This window comes from Bufo bufo, chromosome 4, assembly GCF_905171765.1.
Source record: "Bufo bufo chromosome 4, aBufBuf1.1, whole genome shotgun sequence".
Taxonomy (NCBI): domain Eukaryota; kingdom Metazoa; phylum Chordata; class Amphibia; order Anura; family Bufonidae; genus Bufo; species Bufo bufo.
In genome coordinates, this window is record NC_053392.1 from 287107621 (window position 1) to 287120368 (window position 12748).

A 12748-nucleotide genomic window follows, 5' to 3' on the forward strand; every position below is an offset into this window, starting at 1 on the left:
GTCTCAGATCTACCAAATACCAAAAAGGGTAGACCACCATTCCACAGATGCTTCCTTAAACCTGTCCTCAAGAAACCCCAACTGGCCATGTCATGATGATTACCCATAGAGAAAACACAAGTGCTATTTATTGATTTAGTCAAATGAAGTCCTCCATGCAACATTGAGGAAATCATCAAGACATGATTTGTTGGTTTTTTTAAGGACAGTTTTGGGAAACACCACCCTAAAAGGAACATTGCGCTAGACATATCAAGTTCCTCTTGAAGAAAGCATTCATTATCCACATACAGTATCTAATAAATCATTTATGGAAATTGCAATTAAACACAAAATCATTCACAGCAAAATCGCTTCTGAGGATAACATTTACCACACTTGTTATTATCCTACTAATGCAGTCATTTCCTGTTAACTTAGCATCTATTGTCCAAAAAAGAATGGAGAAATGGTCTGCCATGCACTTAGTCAGCCCCTTGGCAAAAAAAATTATAAAAAAAATGATAAAAGAAACAGGAGATAAACTTGCACATGGGATTGTCTTGTGAAGCGGACCTCAAAAAGGTGCCGATTATATACAGGTTCCCCAAAGTGGGGTACCTGCTCATACTAGGGACCCAAATATTAAGAGGTTTGGTAGAATACAGTATTAACAGAGGAAGTTCTCCAAGTTATTCCAGCTTTTTTTAAACTCATTTGTAGACTTGGTCTTGAGGAAGCACATGAACACACAAAACAGCCACTGGATGAGTTGCCCATTTCTAAGTAAATAGCTTTACTGTTGGATGGTGAGTGCTGCGGACCTGTATAGATTTACATTTTCAGGGTATTCTGGGTATGCTGCAGTCAAAAAAGTTGCAATTTTTATGAGTTGGCATAGATTTATATTATAATTTACACGAGTTTCTGTAGCAAATTATCGCACTGTAAACCTGTCAAGCCCAACCTTTTTAAAAGGTGCTGTGAGGAGTGTTATACTTAAAAAATGTTTGACTTTTTGGCGCCAGTTTTTTGGCACAAAGGCCATGATAAATTCCCTGTTGTATCTTATACTATAAATCATTCTTCAAATATTTTCTCAGGAAGATGGTCAACCCTGTTTTAGATTATGGAACCTCTTGGCAGATAATGAAAGCTGTGGTCAGGATATGGTGGGAAGATGTAGGTTTCCTTGCTGGAATCCTCCCCTAATCTGCTGTTTGTTTGGGGTGGAGAAAACCACAATGTTGACACATACTTTCTCTGCAGTATCCATACCAACCATTGTTTTCAGTGACTACCTAGTGGTGGTCTTCCAGAGGCAAAATTGACAATTTGAGCATCTAAATGTACACAAGCGTGGCAAGTGGTAAGAGGGTATCTGACATTAAACTTCTGCCTTGTCTTCATGACTTCATATACTGGAAGTAGGGACTAATGCTTTATGCCTCCTGAGGATCATCTCAAGGATCACATGAAGCCAGTGCATCTAAAAAGACGAGAAGAACCAATTCTAACTGAAAACAGTCCCACTATCAGGGCAAGTTTCAGATGTAACTGTGGCTGGTTGGAAGTTGGTTATGCTGTGAAGAGGCCACAGCTCTCATGGTGTCACTGATCGGCGAGGGCACCAGGAGTCAGACTCCCACCAATCAGATACTGATGACCTATCCTAAGGTTAGACCATCACCTGGACAACCCCTTTAAAATAAAAGTCAAACATATTAAGACTATACTAAAGAGGTTGCCCAAGTTAAATACTATCCCAGCAGTAGTAAATGTAATAAAATAGCAAATGAAGTCATGCTTACCACTTTACTCCCCTGCCCCTCCCAGCGTAGCACTCTGGTCCTGCAGCGGTGACGTCCCATAAACGCTTCACTAATGTTCAGCCAATCACTGGTATTAGCAATGCATTGCATGTGACTGCTGAGGCCAGTGATTGGCTGTAGCCGTGATGTTGTGTATGAAACATCACTACTACAGACAGAAAAACAAACACTGACAGAGAAAAAAATCCTGTGTTGCAGGGGAGAAAGAATGGTAAGTATGGCTTTGTTTTTTTTTTTACCGTATTCTTCACCCTAGAAGACACCTTTTTCCCCCATTGGGCAAATACTAATGAGCGCTTCCATTAGTGGAAATACTCATTAGTACCGGAGGACTGGAAAGCAGTGAATGCAGCACTCCCTGGGCTCTGTACTCACCACTTCCTAGTCCTCGGCCTCTTACTGTGCTGTGACTGCGCACAGCATGAGGATGTCAGCACGCTGTGACCTCACGCAGTACGCATCGGGTCACAGCACAGCGCATGGCAGGAAGAGCAGGAGCTTGATCCCCAGAGCAGCGGCATCTGGAGCAGGAGAGGTAAGTTGATTTATTGTTTTTGTCTGATCTGAGGTCTGAATGGGGGTCTTAAAATTGGGAGTCTGATCTGAGTGTCTGAAAATGGGTCTTATTAATATGCCAGTCTGATCTGAGGTCTGAATGGGGGTCTTAACATTGAGGGTCTAATCTGAGTGTCTGAATTGGGGTCTTATTGACTTGGGGGTCTGATCTGAGGTCTGAATAGGGGTCCTAACATTGGGGGTTTGATCTGAATGTCTTAATGGGGTTTTTATTAACATGGGAGTCTGATCTGAGGTCTGATTGGGGGTCTTATTAACATTGAGGGTCTGATCTGAGGTCTAATTGGGGGTCTTATTAACACTGGGGATCTGATCTCAGGTCTGATTAACACAGGGGGTCTGATTGGGGCTCTGAGCTGAGGTCTGATGAAAAAACCTTTTTTTCCTCCTCTAAAACCTAGGTGCCTCTTATAGGCAGGTGCATCTTATAGGGCGAAAAATATGGTAATTAACTTGGACAAGCCCTTTAAGGACACATTTAACCAGAGGAGCCAAATGCGAGAAATTTCAATTAAAACTTCGAGGTCATGAAAATAATAAATCAGAGGTATAGCCAAACGAAGCAAAATGTTACACATCAATCCACAGAGAGTACCCTGTGCTCCGGTAATGAAGGGGTTAAAGAGAACTCTCCATTATCGCCGTAGAATAAAACTACGAGTTAAGTTAATAAACATCATTATCATTTACCTCCTTGTCATTGTGCTGTTAAAGCTCTCGTGCAAGAAGCACATTCATTTCACAACTGCATGTTTATAGCATCAGTCAATGAAGTGAAATGTTAAGCTGCAAGACCTTCTCAGGAAATACTTCTTCATACTAATAGTCTCGACATGGACAGAGCAATATGAACTTACATTAATCCTGTCCCTCCCAGAGACGTTTGCAAGTAACATACATGCTGTATACAGAGAGCCGGTGGAGGATGCAGCAGTGCTGTAGAGGTTAGCTGACTTACCAGAGTATGTCGCCCAGTAACCAGCCTTCTGCCCCTCTCTCACCCTTTGGGAACCTTCATCTCACTTTGACTGGAGGTGCTTTCTCTTTCTGCCCACTTCTGTGACTTGTGTAGTCACTCCCACCATTATCCAGACTTTCTCCCATGTGCTAGGTATTCAGTCACTGTTCCCTGTGCATGAGTGATGTATGAGGCGAGCTACATAGGGAATGTGCTCTACATGATGTTCTGGCTGCAGATTCCTCCTACCACTCAAGACTTCACTTACATAACTATTCTCAGGATGGATCGGGAAAAAGCAAAGGCAGCACTTAAAATAAGTAAAAAAAAAGTGGGTGATTTATTAATCCCATGTGACAGCAACGTTTCAGCTCTCTCTATGGAGCCTTTGTCAAGCCATGGCACAATGTGCAAAATCAGGTGCTTATATAGCATACATAATTAAAGAGGACCTTTCACTAGTTTAAAAACTAAAAACTAACTATATCAGTGGGCAGAGCGGCGCCCAGGGGTCCCCCTGCACTTACTAGTCTGTCTGGGCGCCGCTCCGTTCGCCCGGTATAGGCTCCGGTGTGTGCAGCTCCCTCTGTTGTACTGGGCAGAGTTTTTGTATTAGGGTTGTCCCTTGCTGCAGCGCTGGCCAATCGTAGCGCACAGCTCATAGCCAGGGACTCAATGCGCTTCTCAGGATCACATGATCGCGGCACATGACCGCCACTCACTCCATCATTATTCACTCCATACTGTTAACCCCATAGGGCAGCGGTGGGGAACCATTTTGCTGCCAAGGGCCATTTGGATATTTGTAACATCATTCGGGGGCCATACAAAATTCTCAATAAAATTTTTTTACTGCTGTATTTGGTCAAACATATAATTGACTTAGGGATAAGTTACAGAAATTGCACTTCAATTAAAATAATCTAGAGGGCTGTATTTTTGCAGCACAAAATAGCGCCTGCACTATATATATATACAGTATATTACATACAATACAGGCGCCATATTGACCACACATAGCAGTCTAATTTTTAAGTTCAGAATGTTACTTATTTGACATTAATGGCAGGAAGCTAAACCCAGGGGGTCCAGAGAGGGGTTCACCCAGCTTTCACTCTCCCTGCCTCTTTCTTCGCAACTGTCCCTGCCTTTGTCCCTTTCTCAGCAAAATATCTGCCCCCACCTCCATCAGCCTGAAATCAGCCTCCTATCAGACCCCCCAGGCCTACATCAGCCTCAGATCAGACTCCCATCAGACCTCTAAGCCTCAGATTAGACCCCAATCAGACCCTTCCTAGCTTCAGATCAGACTCCCATCAGACCCCCAGCCTCAGACCAGACCCGGATCAGACGCCCAGCCTCAGATCAGCCCCCATCAGACCCCCCAGGGTCAGATCAGCCCCTATAAGACCCCCCAGCCTCAGATCAGACCTTCATAATACCCTCCCTAGCCTCAGATCAGCCCCCATCAGACCCTCCCCAGCCTCAGATCAGCCCCCATCAGCCCCCCTAGTCTCAGATCAGACCCCTATCAAACCCCAGCCTCAGATCAGACACCCCCAGCCTCAGATCAGACCCTCCCAAGCCTCAGATCAGACCCCCATCAGACCCTCCCCACCCTCCTTTAGCCTCAGATCAGCCCCAATCAGACATCAGATCAGATACTGTATTTAAGATAAACAAATAAACTTACCTCTCCAGCTCCGTACGGCGCTGCCTCTTGGCAGATTCACTTACCCTCCCTGTTCTTCTTCCTGCCGCACTATATTGTCACCTCACACCGCACAGCGTCAGGTCATAGTGCACGTCTACGTGCACTGCGTCCTGACGCTGGATGTGTCAGGACACAGTGTGGGGCTGAAAGAAGACCAGGGAAGGTGAGGACAGCCAGTGCAGTGCTGTTCTCACCTTCCTGTGCCTCCCGTATGCTAATGGCCGCTTCCATAATGGAAAGGGTCATAAGCATTTTCACATTATGTTCTGGCAGGGGGCCAGGGGCCACATGAAATGATACCGTGGGCCGCATACGGCCCTCGGGCCGGAGGTTCCCCACCCCTGCCATAGGGGAATGCAGGCTAAAATTACTAACCGGGCATATAGCGGATCACCACCTTCACCCTCACTCACAGCCCTTATACAGTATGCAAATTTATCTTAGTACACTCCCTTCACCAATCAGGGCTGAGATTCACAACCAGGGGGCACAGAGTCACCCCCCAGGGGCTACACGGCTGAGGACACTGCACCCTATTAGGATCATGGGATCCTGATATCACTGTGACGTGACCAAGCATCCCCGTCCTGATCCTAGATAAATCTGTCCCATATTGGAAATAACAACCATCCTCAAAAAGGCTTTACATCGCAAAATCGAGGCAATCAAATTCATTGTCGCCATCCCCGTGTCAAGGGTTGCAGGCGACGAGACCGCAACATCATAATATTGAAGATAGAGTCTATTACTGATTGTGGCATCCCATGTCCCGTTTTTGCGGCTCGGATGCGGACCCATTCACTTCAATGAGGCTGCAAAAGATGCGGACAGCACTCCGTGTGCTGTCTGCATTTGTTGCTCCGTTCCGAGGCCCCGCAAAAAAAATATAGCATGTCCTATTCTTATCCGTTTTGCGGACAAGAATTGGCATGTCTACAATGGGCCGCCCGTTCCGTTCCGCAAATTGCGGAAGGCACACGGGCGGCTTCCGTTTTTTTGCAGATCCGCAGTTTACGGACCGCAAAAAACGGCACGGTCGTGTGCATGAGGCCTTAGTGATATAACTCATTTTAGCCTTAAAGGGGTTCTGCACTTTCATTTTACTGATGATCTATCCTCTGGATAGATCATCAGCTTCTGATCGGCGGGGGTCCGACACCCGGGACCCCCGCCGATCAGCTGTTTGAGAAGGCAGCGGCGCTCCAGCAGCGCCGCGACCTTCTCACTGTTTACCGCCGGCCCAGTGATGTCACGACTAGTATCAACTAGCGTGGGCGCAGCTAAGCTCCATTCAAGTGAACAGAGCTTAGCCCCGCCCAGGCCAGTTGATACTACTCGTGACGTCAGTGGGCCGGCGGTAAACAGTGAGTAGGCCGCGGCACTGCTGGAGCGCCGCTGCATTCTCAAACAGCTGATCGGCGGGGGTCCCGGGTGTCGGACCCCCGCCGATCAGAAGCTGATGATCTATCTAGAGGATAGATCATCAGTAAAATGAAAGTGCAGAACCCCTTTAAGGACCTACAAGATTTTTCCTACTCTGTGTTTCAGTGGTCATAACTTTTTTATTTTTTATTCAGTTTAGCTGTATGAGACTTTGAATTTTGCGGGACGAGTTGTAATTTTTTTAAACCACTTTGGGATACATATAGTTGCGTATTAAATTACTTTTATTGTTTATTTTTAAGGGGAAAGATTTCAAAAAAAAAAACTATTTTAACATTAGTTTGTGAGATTTATTTTTACAGTGTTCACTGTGTGGTATAAGTAACATGATCATTTTATTCTGTGGGTCAGTATGATTATGATTATTGATGAGCACAGTCGCTTCGCTCAAAACTTCGGATTAATACTGTATGGAGATCCGTCTCCGTACAGTATTAAAATGTATGGGCTTCAATGAGCCAAAGTCAGTTATTCATGAAGTCGCGTGTGAATTTTTCAAGTGAAAAACCACTGTAAGGGATCACCTTTATTTCAGGGGGTCACAACTACATACTTCTTCAGGACACCAGGATTTAGGGGCCAAACTGTGCTTTATTGTGGCACATCAGCAAAACAAACAAACAAATCCAAAATAAACACCTTGCCTGTCTGGGGTCTACCTAAACAGAATCATATCCCTGACTCACCTAAAGCAATGTTCACACATGGTAATCACATACAGCTTTCTCAGCCTAAAAGTCCTGCAGCCTCCAGGCTGTAACAAGTCCAGTACCTTTATGGGGGAGTGTGGCCCAGTAGTCCGACCTACTCTGGCCGTGCAACCCTCGCTCCAGCAGGCGTCGCTGGGTCCCCCAAACTTCGGGCTATCACATAGCCCCGTGACCTCTCAGTCTACCCGGCTGAGACCACTCAGATCCTCCACAGGTCTCTGCTCTAGGATCACACTCTCTCTCTGACTGACATTCTAGGAGGTGTTTTATCCCAGCCTGATTAGAGCAGGCTTCACCTGGGGATCCCTTCCTGCTAGGGAAAAACCTGCCCTGGAATGAGGGTGGATTGGGAGGTTCCACTACTAAAACTACTATCACAATCCAAATAAAATCAAGCCCTGAATAAGTAAAGAAAATAGCTCCAGCAACTATATTTACTGAAGCCAGCACCATTCTGGATTTCACCCACCTCAGCCAGTTGAGGAACCTGGGAGACATATACCCCCCTTCTGGGACTTCCCCTTGCATTTTACTGTTCACATCGCCACACTACTTTAAAACTTGGAACCAAACTCGGCTTTAGTTCCGACTGGTACCTCGAACTGCTTTGGGGCCCGAACTCAAAAGGGGCTTACCCAGGATGAAGACTAAAAGATTTTATTGTCAGAGCCCCCTCGACAGTATTATACAATTACATTATATACAGTAACACTGTAGGAAACAGACGAAGCTGCTGTCGGACCTCATCTGAGAGAGATCTTGACTAGACACAGGAGTGGGGGTTGCACGGGTGGAAGAGTTTCTTGGTGGGGGGGTGCTGTTCAAAATTTGCTGTTTTTTTTTTCTAGTTACCCCACTGGACTACAGTTTTTCAGAAGTTTAGCTATTGACTACTTAGTGCACTGTGGAGCTCAGGAATTGTATGGAGTAGGCTTAGGAGCTCATCTTGACCTGTATGTGATTAGTGCCAACTGTGTTATACAGCTGCCACCTATATGCAACATCACATCGGAGATAACTCCGATCATGTACATTTCTCCCAAGATGCCTTTAAAAATTACAACTCTTTCCACAAAAAACAAACCCCAATACAGTTATGTTGTTGAAAAAAATATAAAAATGATGTCATCTATGAAAAACAACACCACCAAAATTGGCTTGGTCATTGGGGTCAAAGTCTTTAGATGATGAGCCACATATGAAGTTGGCTTTCTACTGATATAGCCATGAATGACATGTAGGAAGAGTCCTGAGACTAAAGTGCACTACGCTATATTATAAAGTCAGAGCAGTCATTAGCTTGGTTATACAAGTCATATTAACATATATACGTAGGAATCTCTGCTTTCTGTAGAAAAGAATGGTTCTGAAGTGAAGAATGACTTTTTGTTTTGCAGAAACAGCCATTATACATATTAAAGAGCCCTGACCTCACCAATGCTGAATAATGATCAGCTCATTGATCTGAAGGGCTGGGTGAAGTTTAATAGGTTACCAGTTAACCACCCTACTATACTGACTTCATTTCACACAATCCTGCCTTTGTCTGGGATTATGTAGAGATATGTGTCACATGTAGGCTGTTTCTTAGGCCTTTCAAATTCATTTGCATGAAGAATACGTATTGTGGCTTCAATCCTATTGAGAGTAATTGCTGGATTCTCAAATAATGAATAACTTTCCTTATGGTACATCCACACGCGACGGAAAATAGAGTGGAATGGTCTGCTGCAGAGTTTGCTGTGGATCTGTGGCCAAAAAGGCAAGAAAAACTGCGGTAAAAACATATGCATGTGGTTTATGCTGGAAAGTCTCTGGATTTCATCCTCTCCATTGATTTCGGAGGTAATACTTGTCCTTGGGGAGAGAGCGCCTTAATCAGCATGAGGAGACTTATAAGCCATACACGCTCCTCTGGAATTCTGGGAAGAAAGGGATGCAAATGAGCTCTTAACAAGCTCTGCCTCTGATGTCACCAGATGTAAGGCTACGTCTACACGACGACATTCGTCGTGCGACATTTTGTTGCACCAATGTCGTGCGACAATTTTTATAATGGCAGTCTATGGTGTCGCACTGCAACATGCGACATGCTGCGACTGCGACGCAACAGTCGCAGAAAATCCATTCGAGTTGCAGCATGTTACATGTTGCAGTGCGACACCATAGACTGCCATTATAAAAATTGTCGCGCAACATTGGTGCAACAAAATGTTGCGCGACAAATGTTGCAGTGTAGTTGTGCCCTATCTGTCGCGCGACAAATGTCGTCGTGTAGACGTAGCCTAAGGCAGCAGTCAGTGTTCGACCCTTTAAATAGGCCTTGAGACAAGACTCGGACCTTAAAGGCTATGGACACCTTTGTGCACTAAAAATCAATAACCCTATATCTTACCATAATGCAGCACTGTTACATAGCTCATAGCTGTACAGCTAGCAGCCACTTACATACAGACTGCTTGTAATCAGCAGACCTATTTCTCACTTTCCATTTTGTAGAAAGTCCATTATTTGTAGACACAATAGATATTTCTGCAGCAGTGTACAGTCAGAACCATGGGGTTATAAGCAGGATATAGATCTCATTACTGACAGCTCTCACTACCTGCGCTCTCTTCTGCATACAGTATTATGTGCAGTCTGCACAGTGAGCGGTCACTTTTCCCACACAGATTAGTACAGTGTGACGACACACAATGCTATGTACACATAGAAGTACAACATGGGGGGGGGGGGGGGAGATTTATCAAAACTAGTGTAAAGGAAAACTGGCTTAGTTGCCCATAGCAACCAATCAGATTCCCCCTTTCATTTTCCAATAAAGCTGTGAAAAATGAAAGGTGGAATCTGATTGGTTGCTATGAGCCACTAAGCCAGTTCTACTTTACACCAGTTTGATAAATGACATATCAGAAAAAAATGACAGCACTCTCAAACACCTTATTTACTCCTGTTGTCGCAATGTTTTCAGCTCATTCACAGAGTCTCTTTTCAAGCTATGAGCTAAAATGTTGCGACTAGTGTTAAGTGAACTTGTGTTTTCAAGTTCGGCGTACAAGTTTCAGGTTATCTAAGAATTCCGTTATGGATTCCGCTACCACCGACTATAAGGGTGCATTCACACGTCCGCAACAAATTGCGTATCTGCAAAACACGGACACCGACCATGTGCATGCCGCATTTTGCGGACCGCACATGGCCGGCACTATGAGAGAAATGCCTATTCTTGTCTGTGGCTGCGGACAAGAATAGAACATGCTGTGTTTTTTTGCGGGGCCGCGGAACGGAAGTGCGGATGCGGACAGCACATGGTGTGCTGTCCGCATATTTTGCGGCCCCATTGAAAATGAATGGGTCCGCACCCCTTCCTCAAAATTGTGGAACAGATGCGGACCCATTATGCGAACATAGTTATGGCCCATGATAGCAGAATCCATAACGGAATTCTTACATAACCCGATCCTGAACCTTGTACACCAAACTTGAAACAAAAGTTCGCTCATCCCTAGTTGTGACCACAGGGGTGAATAAAGTGTTTTTCTTTTTTTGCTGCCATTTTTTTCATTCTTACAGTATATTGTCCTGGATTTGTTGCCGGATCCATTGGCCTGCACCTCCATATTGATATTTGGCCTGATGTGCTGCCATTGTTATATATTAGGGTTATTCCTGCAGTATATAAATCTTTTGCTAGAGGTAGTTGTGCATTGTGTTTGTGTGTATATATATTACTCTTTCTGTGAGGCAAGTTAACCAAAAAATGGCTGTTCTGGCACCGTTTTTTTAATTTTTTTATTACAATGTTCACCTGACAGAGTAGATAATGTGATATTGTTATAGAGCAGGTCGTATCGACGCAGCAATACCTAATATGTCTATTTTATTTTTATTTTTTTGGGTTTATACAATAAAAAATATTTATTTTTAAAATCATGTTTTTGTGTTTCCATTTTCTGAAAGCCATATATATATTTTTATTTTTTTTTGGGCGATTGTCTTAGGTAGTTTCTAATTTTTTTCTGGAAGAGATGATGGTTTGATTGGTACCATTTTGGGCCACATATGACTTTCTGATCGCTTGGTATTCCATTTTTTGTTTTGTAAAGTGATAAAAAATTGCTTTTTTGGCACATTGTATATATATTTCTTTTTTACGGCGTTCACCAGATGGATTGGATCACATGTTATTTTTATAGAGCAGGTTGTTACGGACACAGTGATGCCTAATATGGGAATTTCTTAAATTTTATTTTACACAAAAATATTTTTGAAACAAAAAAAATCATGTTTTAGTGTCTCCATTTTCTGAAAGCCATTTTTTTTTTTTGGGCAATTGTCTTATGTAGGGGCTCATTTTTAGCGAGATGAGTTGTCAGTTTGATTGGTACCATTTTGGGGCACATATGACTTTTGATTGCTTGGTATTACACTTTTTATGTTGTAAGGTGATAAAAAATGTTTTTTTAGGCACGGTTTTTATTTTATTTGTTTTACGACGTTGACCAGGCGGGTTAGCGCATGTAATATTTTTATACAGCAGGTTGTTACGGATGCAGCGATATCTAATATGTCTGTTTTTTTTATATATTTTGGTTTTACTCAATAAGAGCATTTTTTTTTTAAATTGTCTCTATTTCCTAAAAGCCATATCTTTTTTATTTTTTGGGCGATTGTCTTAGCTAGAGGGTCATTTTTCGCAGGATGAACTGACGGTTTGATTAGTAAATTTTGGGGTGCATATGACTCTTTTGATCACTTTTTATACCATTTTGTGTGAAGTACGGTGGGCAAAATTGCAAATCCATCATAGTTTTTATGGTGTTATACAGTGCGGTAAAAGTATGTGATCCTTTTATAGATCAGGTTGTTATGGACGCGGCGATACCAAACATTTGCATTTGTAACTAATTATATGTGCGGATATAGAAAGAAGTTAGATTTTTTTTTTTTTACTTTTTTCACTTTTTTGACTCAGACCCACTTGGTTCTTGAAGGTCCAGTGGGTCTGATGCCTCTACAATACACTGCAGTACACTATATAGTGCACTGCAGTGCATTGTCATTCACAGTAAGCCTGATCAGGCTCAGCTATAACATGGCAATCCGGATGCCTGAGGCGTCCGGTTGCCATGGTAACCATTGGGACGCTGCCACAGCAGCGCAGCAGCCCGATGGGGGAGGGAGCTCCCTCCCTCAGTTTACCCTTCAAGCGTCGGGCCACTGCCACAGCGGCCCAATGGTTATCCCCTCCATGCAGCGGTCCCTAAGGACTGCGGCATGAAAGGGGTTAAACGGCCGACAGACATCGGTGCCAGCACTGATGTTGGCCGTTTCAAGCAGTGTCAGCTGTATGTTACAGCTAACACTCTGCCCCGCTGCCGCTCTGCAAACCGTGACTTGTTGCCTCGCCGGCCATCCTGAAGGAGGGGGAGGGAGTGGGTGCTTGTTGCAACGCTGGCCATCCTGGAGGGTGGCGGCTTGTATGGAGGTGAGCACGGCCATCCTACACGGTGCGGGAAGGTGAGGGAGAGGGACG

At 44.1% G+C, this 12748-nt stretch overlaps 1 protein-coding gene across 3 annotated transcripts in view; it reads right to left on the reverse strand.

Moving 5' to 3' along the window:
• The window catches only part of FILIP1 (filamin A interacting protein 1), a 240705-nt gene that overhangs the window by 132775 nt on the left and 95182 nt on the right, over positions 1-12748 (reverse strand). Inside the window, exon 1 of one of the 3 annotated variants that reach the window (XM_040428663.1) lies at positions 3346-3464. The exons of the other annotated variants lie outside the window; for them this stretch is intronic. The gene's annotated coding sequence lies outside the window, so the exon portion shown is untranslated. Of the gene's footprint in view, positions 1-3345; positions 3465-12748 lie in introns of those variants that run through there. 3 annotated transcript variants of the gene reach the window in all.